Source organism: Elephantulus edwardii, unplaced genomic scaffold (assembly GCF_000299155.1).
Source record: "Elephantulus edwardii isolate Elephantulus edwardi_28Jun2011 unplaced genomic scaffold, EleEdw1.0 scaffold00597, whole genome shotgun sequence".
Taxonomy (NCBI): Eukaryota; Metazoa; Chordata; class Mammalia; order Macroscelidea; family Macroscelididae; genus Elephantulus; species Elephantulus edwardii.
In genome coordinates this window covers 111,969-120,746 of record NW_006400347.1, presented here as the reverse complement: position 1 = coordinate 120,746, position 8,778 = coordinate 111,969, and the positions used below count along the sequence as shown (strand labels likewise).

At 40.6% G+C, this 8,778-nt stretch overlaps 1 pseudogene; it reads right to left on the bottom strand.

Moving 5' to 3' along the window:
• Positions 1-521: 521 nt before the first annotated feature.
• Positions 522-1,182, bottom strand: LOC102873242 (annotated as a pseudogene).
• Between the last annotated feature and the right edge of the window lie 7,596 nt (positions 1,183-8,778).

Genomic DNA, 8,778 nt, shown 5'->3' with positions numbered 1-8,778 from the left:
GCTCCAGTGCAATCTTCAGAGTCTCTTCTGACATCCATTTTGGTCTTTTCTTCCTCTTCTGTCTTTGTAATGACCGTTTGCAATCTTCCTGGGTGATACCTTTGACATCCTCCCATAACTCATCTGGTCTTCGCTCATTAGTGTTCAAGGCCTCAAACCTGTTCATGAGATGATTCTGAAATTCAGGTGGTTATGAAATCAAAGTCATATTTTGGCTCCTGTGGATTTGGTTTAATTTTCCTCATATTACTCGGTAGTGTGATAGCTATACTAAAAAAGATACTGTGCAGTTTAAAAGGAAGCAAGAATGGCATCCACTTTCTAAACAACATGCCTCTGGAAACTTTATGAACTTTAGAAAGGCTTCTGGTATTTTCTTCATAGGGTCGCTATGAGTTGTGCTCAACTTGATGGCAATCAACAGCAGTAACAGTTTAAAAACAAATCTTACACAGCCTTATATGTCATTTTTTTTTTCTTTAAAAGGAGTGAGATGTGTATGGGGAGGGGGTTTAAATGCTTTATACACAAGAAAAACAAACTGCACTACAACCAACTTCATCATCATCATCCTCTTCATCTTCATCTTATTCAACCTCCTTCTCAACCTCCTCCTCATTTTCTTTATCTTTCTTCTCCTTTCTTCTTGCTTTTCTCAGCCCTGACAGCTGTCTTTTTGGCTGCATCAGGCTTGCCTTTAGCCTGTACACTGCAATATGCTTCTCCTATTTCTCCTTCAGCTAGGCAGCCTTCTTCTCATAGGGCTGCTTGTCATTGGCAGCAATCATCTCTCCCAACTTCTTCACAACATCACCAATGGAAAGTCGAGGGTGCTTGCCTTTGATTATTGGGGAAATACTCAGAACAAAACAAGAGAAAAGCCAAAGAGGGCCTCTTGGCCGAGTCGGAATCTTTGAACTTCTTTTATATTTCGCCCTTAGGTGGCATATAAGTTTTCATCTCTCCTTCATAATGAGTTTCGTCCATCTTTGCCATGTCTTTAAATTCACCTTTCTGTTTAGCTGACATGGTCTTCCACCTCTCCAAGCACTTCTTGGAAAATTCTGAGAAGTGGACAGAAGCATCTGGGTGCTTCTTCTTGTGCTCCTTTATGCAGGTTTGCACAAAAAATGCATACGATGACATTTTGCCTCTCAGCTTCTTATGATGTCCCTCACCCATGGTTAGTTATTTCTCATCTGTGAGTCAGAGAGTCGCCCAGTGCTGTCCCGCTCTGCCTGATCCGGTGTGCTATCTCTATGGAGCTCAATGTTCTTCCTATTCTTAGTTAATAATTTTATTATGAAATACTGTCAATTTTTAATACAAATTATCTTTTAATTATTGCATTATTTTTTAAAAAAGTGATTTGCATAGATGTACAAATACTACTTACCACAATATTGTAGCTGAAATTCCAGAAAAATGTGAAAAAGATAAGTGGCTCTGAAAATACTAGTAGCAATGAAAAGAATAGAGCAGGAGGATAGAACCACATGATTTGAAATACATTGCCATTGTTTAATAATGACAGCTTTGACCAGAGTGCATTGTTGTTGTGTTGGGTTTTTTTTCCTGTATTTCTTTTATTTAATTGATTTTAATGAAAGTTTACAGAGACTTTGGATTTCCATTCATTCATTGTTGCCGTTTTCTCCCTGCCCACCCTTCCCCCTATTCGCTTTTCTCTTTGAAAAGTAAAAGAAAATTCTTTCATTCTTATGTAATCCCTCCCCCTCAAATCCACTCCACTATGCTACCTTCATCCTAGACTCTTGTCATAACAATAATATCTAATCATATATCCCCTTTAAACAGTTCTCTCCCTCATCTCTTTCAATGCAGTATACACTATTCATCCCCACCTTTTCAGTCTCCCCCCAATCCCTATGTCAGTCCTCTTTTATAACAATGGCATTTGGCCGTATTTGTCTTTTTGTGCCTGAGATACTTCACTCAGCATAATGTACTCCAGGGTCACCCATTTTGTGAAAAATTTCATGAGTTCCTTGTTTCTTAATGCTGCATAGTATTCCATTGTGTGAATATACCAGAGCTTCTCTATCCATTTGTTTGTTGATGGGCACTTTTGTTGTTTCCTACTCTTTGCTATTGTGAACAAAGCTGAAATAAACATAGGTGTGCATATATCTGTTTGGGTGGCAGTTACAGTGTCTTTAGAGTATATTCCCAGTAGTGGAATTGCTGGTTCAAATGATATTTCTGTTTGCAACTTTTTGAGAAAATGCCATGCAAAATGGCTGTCAATTTTTAAAAACCATCTTTTTTTTTTCGGCATCTCTTTAAATGCATATAGTGCTAGTCTATTTATCATGGTAATTAATGCTGACTGGCACTTGAATGTTGAATCAGCTTTGTAATCCCAGAATAAATCCTACTTGTTCCTTTTTCTTCAGCTTGATCGTGCTTATATGAAATCTGTATTTGGGCCAGGAGGCAGTTGTCAGAACAGAGTAAGGAAACACTGCAGGTTCAAAATCGGGAAGAGTGTATGCCAGGGTGGTGTCCTATCTCCATACCCTTTCAAACTCTATGCTGAACAGATCATCTGGGAGGCTGTGCTCTTTGAGGAGGAATGTGACATCAACATTGGAGGAAGATTCATCAAAAGCCTGCATTATGTAGATGACACAACCCTGCTTGCTGAAACTGAGGAGGACCTGAAGCGCTTGGTGCAGAAAGTCAAGGACTGCAGCCTTAAATATGGATCAAAGTTCGACATCAAGAAAACAAAGATTCTCACCACTGGGCTGATCAGCAGCATCTTGATAGATGATGAAGAGATTGAAATTGTGAACATCTTTAGTTTGCTTCGCTCTACAATCAACACTTTTGGTACCAGGAACAGGAAATAAAAAACAAATTGAATTGGGAATGTCTGATGTCAGGGAGCTCTTCAGAGTACTTAGAAGCAATGATATCAGTGGTGAGACTAAGATACACCTGATCCAGACCATAGTCTTCACAATTACTTACTATGAATCAGAAAGCTGGATAATGAGTAGGCATGATAAAAGATGAATTAATTGATGCCTTTGAACTGTGGTGCTGGAAAAAACTATACCATGTACTTCCAAGAGAACAAACGGGTATGTTCTAGAGAGTATGAAACCAGAAAATAATGCCATGGACTTCCAGACAAACAGCTTTGTCTTAGAGAGGATGAAACCAGACTGCTTCTTGGAGACAAGATTTCTGAGGCTTCATTTGGCATATTTTGGGTATGTAGCAAAGATGAACCAGTCCTTGGAGAGAGGGACATTATGCTTGGGAGGGTGGAGGGAAAAAGCAAGAGAGGAAGATCCTCGATGAGATGTATTGATTCAGTGACTGGAGTAATAAGGGTAGGTGTGTCAGAGACAATCAAGTTGGCACAGTATAGAGCAGTGTTCAGGGCTATTTTACGTGGGGTCCCTATGAGTCACAGTTGATTCAACAGCACTTAACAACAGCATATCAAATCTTCTGATAAGCCTAATGGAGATAGACTTTATTTCTGTGTGTTTGTGTTTTCTTGAAGTATTTTTACTTGATTTCTCTTTATAGCTTATATCTCTCTGTCAAAACACCTATACGACCTTGCTTAGTGCCTACTTTTCCCACTGTAGCTAGTATCTGACAGCATCTGCCACAAATAAACAAATACATGCTTCCCAGTGCTCCTTAGAGACACCTGTATTTTTTTAGAATGTGAGTGACTTGGTTTTCTACTACCTCAGCTGCCTTGTGGGTCCAGCTTAAGTTGTGATTTTGTATTTATTTTTTAATTTTTTTTATTAATTTCAATGAAAATTTACAGATTGTGGATTTCCATTCATTCATTGTTGCACTTTTCTCCCCTCCCAAACCTCCTTCCAGTACACTTTTTTAATTCTTTCATTGTTTTACAATCCCTCCCCCAGGTCCACTCCACTATGCAGCCTTTGTTCTGGACTCCCTCATCTGTTTCAATGCAGTATACATTATTTAACCCATCTTTCTCAGTTCCCCCCAACCCCGATGCCAGTGTATTGTTTTGGTTTTATTGTAGTGTTGGAAGCAATATTCTTTTCAGTTTTCTGTGTCCAAGGCAAAACCTAGAATTCATTAGTATCTCTTTCTGGTATCTCTTTCTCTATCACACACATATACATTACCATCAAGTCCAAACTGACCTTCCAACATGTTTCTGAGACTATTCTTTCACTCCTGGGGTCACTTATTTTTTATCTATATGAGGCTCTGATTACCTGATAGGTAAGAAATTTTGCACTGCCAGCCCAAAGGCAGATGGTTTGAATCCTCTAGCTTCTTTGAAGGAAAATGATGAGGAATCCCATCCCCTACAATTTGGTGGTGTTCTTGTTGTTAAGTACCTTCAAGTTGGAACCTACTCATAGTTGACCCTCAAATGGATTTTCAGAGACAGTAATTTGTAGGGGCGGGAGTCTATGAAGAGGAATGTGGCATCAGGATTAAAGCAAAACTCATCAATAACCTGTGTTATGCAGATGACACAACTTTACTTGCTGAAAGTGAGGAGGATGTGCTTATTGCAGCAGAAGATCAAGGAATGCAGCCTTCAGTATGGATTGAGTCTCAGTATCAAGAAAACAAAGATTTACCACTGGGCCAATAGACAGTGTCATGTTAGATGAAGAAGAGATTGAAATAGTCAACAGATTCACTGGATGGGCTACATAGGACTTGAACTTGCATATGAGTAGTTGGTTGTCTGTTTCACAGTCAGCACTGCATATGCAAGTTAAAATTGAAGCTAAGGAAAATGAAATCAAATCCACAGGAACTAAAATATAACCTTGTGTCTATCCCACCAGAATTTCAAAACCAACTCAGGAACAGGTTTTAGGCCTTGAACATGAATTAGTGAAGACCAGATGAGCTGTAGGAGGATATCAAGAATATTATCCAGGAAGAGTGCAAAAGGTCATTACAAAGACAGAAGAGGAAGAAAAGACCAAAATGGATGTCAGAAGAGACTCTGAATATTGCACTGGAGCACCGAGAAGCCAAAGCAGAGGGAAGAAATCAAGATATTAAAGAGCTGAACAAAAGATTTCAAAAGCCAACGCAGGAAGACAAAGTATTACAACAAAATGTGCAAGGAGCTGGAGTCAAAAAATCAAAAGGGCTGAACTCGCTCAGCATTTCTTAAGCTAAGGGAACTGAAGAACAAATTCAGACCTCAAGTTGCAATATTTAAGGACGCTTTGGGCAGAATATTAAATGATCCAGGAAGTATTAAAAGAAGATGCAAAGAGTATACAGAGTCATTGTACCAAAAGGAATTGGCAGACACAGAAAAATTTCATGAAATAGTATATGAGCAAGAGCCTATGGTGACGAAGGAAGAAGTTCAAGTTTCTTTGAAAGAATTGGGAAAAAATAAGGCCCCAGGAATTGGTGGTATACTAATTGACTTATTTCAGTTAGCAGGCGCTGCCCTGACATGCTCACAAAGTTGTGTCAAGAAATCTGGCCAATTGACTGGACAAGATCTATATTTGTTCCCATTCCAAACAAAGGTGATCTGACAGACTGTGGAAATTATTAAAAATATTATTAATATTACATGCAAGCAAGATTCTGCTGAAGATTATCCAAAAACAAGTGGAACAACACATGAACAGAGAATTGCCAAAAGTGCAGGCTGAGTTTAGAGGGGTTATGATACTAGGGATAGTGTAGCTAATGTTAGATGGATCTTGGCTGAAAGCAAGGAGCAGCAGAGGAATGTCTATCTGTGTTTCATTGATTATGCAAAGGCACTTGACTCAGAAGAATGGGAATCCCAGAACACTTGATTGTGTTAATCTGAAACCTATATTTGGACCAGGTCGCAGTCGTAAGTAAGGACAGAGCAAAGAAACACTACACGGTTCAAAATTGGGAAAGGTGTACACACCAGAGATGTGTCCTATATTCATGCCTTTTCAACCTATATGCAGAACAGATTATGCGGGAGGCTGGGCTGTATAAGTGTAGCATCAGGACTGAAGGAAGAATCATCAACAGTCTGCATAATGCAGGTGACACAGCCCTGCTTGCTGAAACTGAGGAGGACCTGAAGTGTTTGCTGCAGAAGGTCAAGGACTGCAGCCTTCAATATGGATTGAGGCTCAATATCAAGAAAACAAATTGAAGAGATTGAGATTGTTAACAGCTTTAGTTTGATTGGCTCTACAATCAACACTCTTGGCACCAGCAGCCAGGAAATTAAAAGACGTATTGCGATGGGAAAGTCTGCTGTTAGGGACCTCTCCAAAGTACTGAAGAGCAGTGGTGTCACTCTAGATAATAAGGTGCACCCAATCCCGGCCATGGTCTTTGAAATCACTTGCTATGTGTCAGAGAGCTGGACAGTGACTTGGGATGACAGAAGGAGAACTGATGCCTTTGAGCTGTGGTGTTGGACAAGAGTATTGACTATACATACCATGGATTGCTAAGAAAATGAACAGGTTCGTCCTAGAGAGCGTTAAAGTAGGCTGCTCCTTGGAAGTAAGGATTCTGAAGCTTCGTCTGACATACTTTGGACATGTTACAAGTAGGGACCAATCCTTGGAGAAGGATGTCATGCTTGGTAGGGTGGAGGGACAGCACAGGAGAGGAGGACTATGAAGTGGATTAATTCAGTGATTCAGGTAATCAGAGAAGAGGTGTCGGAGATGATGAGATTGGCATAGGATAGAGCAGGTTTTAGGACTGTTGTACATAGGGTCACTATGAGTCACAGGTGCCTCGATGGCACATACCAGCAACAGCATCATTAATATCCCATGCAAGCAAGATTCTGCTGAAGATTATCCAAAAACGACTGAAGCCACACATCAGCAGAGAACTGCCAGATGTGTGGGCTGGGTTTAGAAGAGGCAGTGGTACTAGGGACATGATAGCTAATTTTAGATGGATCTTGGAAGAAAGCAGAGAGTACCAGAGGTATGTCTATCTGTGTTTCATTGATTAAGCAAAGGCTTTTAACTGTGTGGATCACAACAAACTGTGGTTGACTCTGAGAAGAATGGGTATCCCAGAACATTTGATTATGCTTATGCGAAACCTATACTTGGAAACCAAGAGTCAGTCATCAGAAGAGAACAAGGAGACACTGTTGTTGTTGTTGTTGTTGTTGTTAAGTGCCGTCGAGTCGCAGGTGACTCACAGCGACCGTATGAAGGAGAGTCCTAGATGCTTGGGTACCTTTCATCCTCTCTCCAGGTTCATAGGGTTTCTAGAGGCAAGCTATTATGGAAGTGGATGCCACTCCTCCTTCCAAAAGAAAACACTACATGGTTCAAAATCAGTAAGGATGTCTGCCAGGGATGTATTCTGTCTCCATACCTTTTCAATGTGTATGCAATAAAAATCATCCAGGATGCTGTGCTGTGCTGGGCTGTATGAGGAGGAATGTGACATCAGGATTGGTGGAAGAGTCATCAACAACCTGTGTTATGTAGATGACACAACCATGCTTCCGGAAACTGAGGAGAACCTGAAGCACTTGCTGGAGAAGGTCAAGAACTGCAGCCTCCTTTATGGATTGAGGCTCAATATCAAGAAAACAAAGATTCTCAGCACTGGGCCAATTGGTAGAATCATTATGGATGGTGAAGAGATTGAGATTGTTAACAGTTTTAGTTTGCTTGGTTCCACAGTCAGCACTTTTTGTACCAGCAGCCAGGAAATCAAGAGATAAATTACATTGGGAAAGTCAGCTGTCAGGGACCTCTCCAGAGTACTGAAGAGCAACGACATCAGGCTGTAGACTAAGATGCACAGGATCTGAGCCACAGTCTTTGCAATTGCATGCTATGCATCAGAGAACAGTGACTAGGGATGATAGAAGGAGAATTGATGCCTTTGAACTGTGTTACTGGAAAAAAGTCTTGAATATATCATGGACTGCTAGGAGAACTAACACGTTCAGCCTAGAGAGGGTTAAACCAGCATGCTCCTTGGAGGCAAGGATTCTGAAGCTTCATTTGACCTACTTTGGGCATGTTGAAAGGAGGGACTAGTGCTTTGAGAGGGACATCATGTTTGGAAGGGTGGAGTGACAGCACAAGAGAGGAAGATCCTCACGAGATGGATCAATTCAGTGATTGGAGTAATGGGAGTAGGTGTGTCAGAGATAGTGAGGTTGGCACCAGATAGACCAGGATTGAGGGCTCCTGTACATAGGGTTGCTATGATTCTCCAGTGACTCGACAGCACATAACAACAACATCAGGATGAACCTGTTTGTTCTCCTAGAGGTCCATGGTATACTCAATACACTTGTCAAGCACCACAACTAGAAGACATCTGTTCTTCTATCATTTTTAGTCATTGTCCAGCTCTCTGAACAGCAACATCTCTTGTGACTTAGTGGTCCTGGATTTCACCTGATGGTATGCATAGGAATCAGATAGATTATATCTGTGGAATAAACCACTGGAGAAGTTTAATATCAGCTGTGAAAACTAGGCCAGGAGCTGATTGTAGAACAGACCACCAACTACTCATAGGCAAGTTCAAGCTAAAGCTGAGGAAAATTAAACCGAATCCACAGGAGCCAAAATATGACTTTGAGATCATCCCACCTGAATTTCAGAATCATCTCAGGAACAGGTTTGAGGCCTTGAACACTAATGAGCGAAGACCAGATGAGTTGTGGGAGGATGTCAAATGTATCATCCAGGAAGAGTGCAGACGGTCATTACAAAGACGGAAGAGAAAGAAAAGACCAAAATGGATGTCAGAAAAAACTCTGAAGAT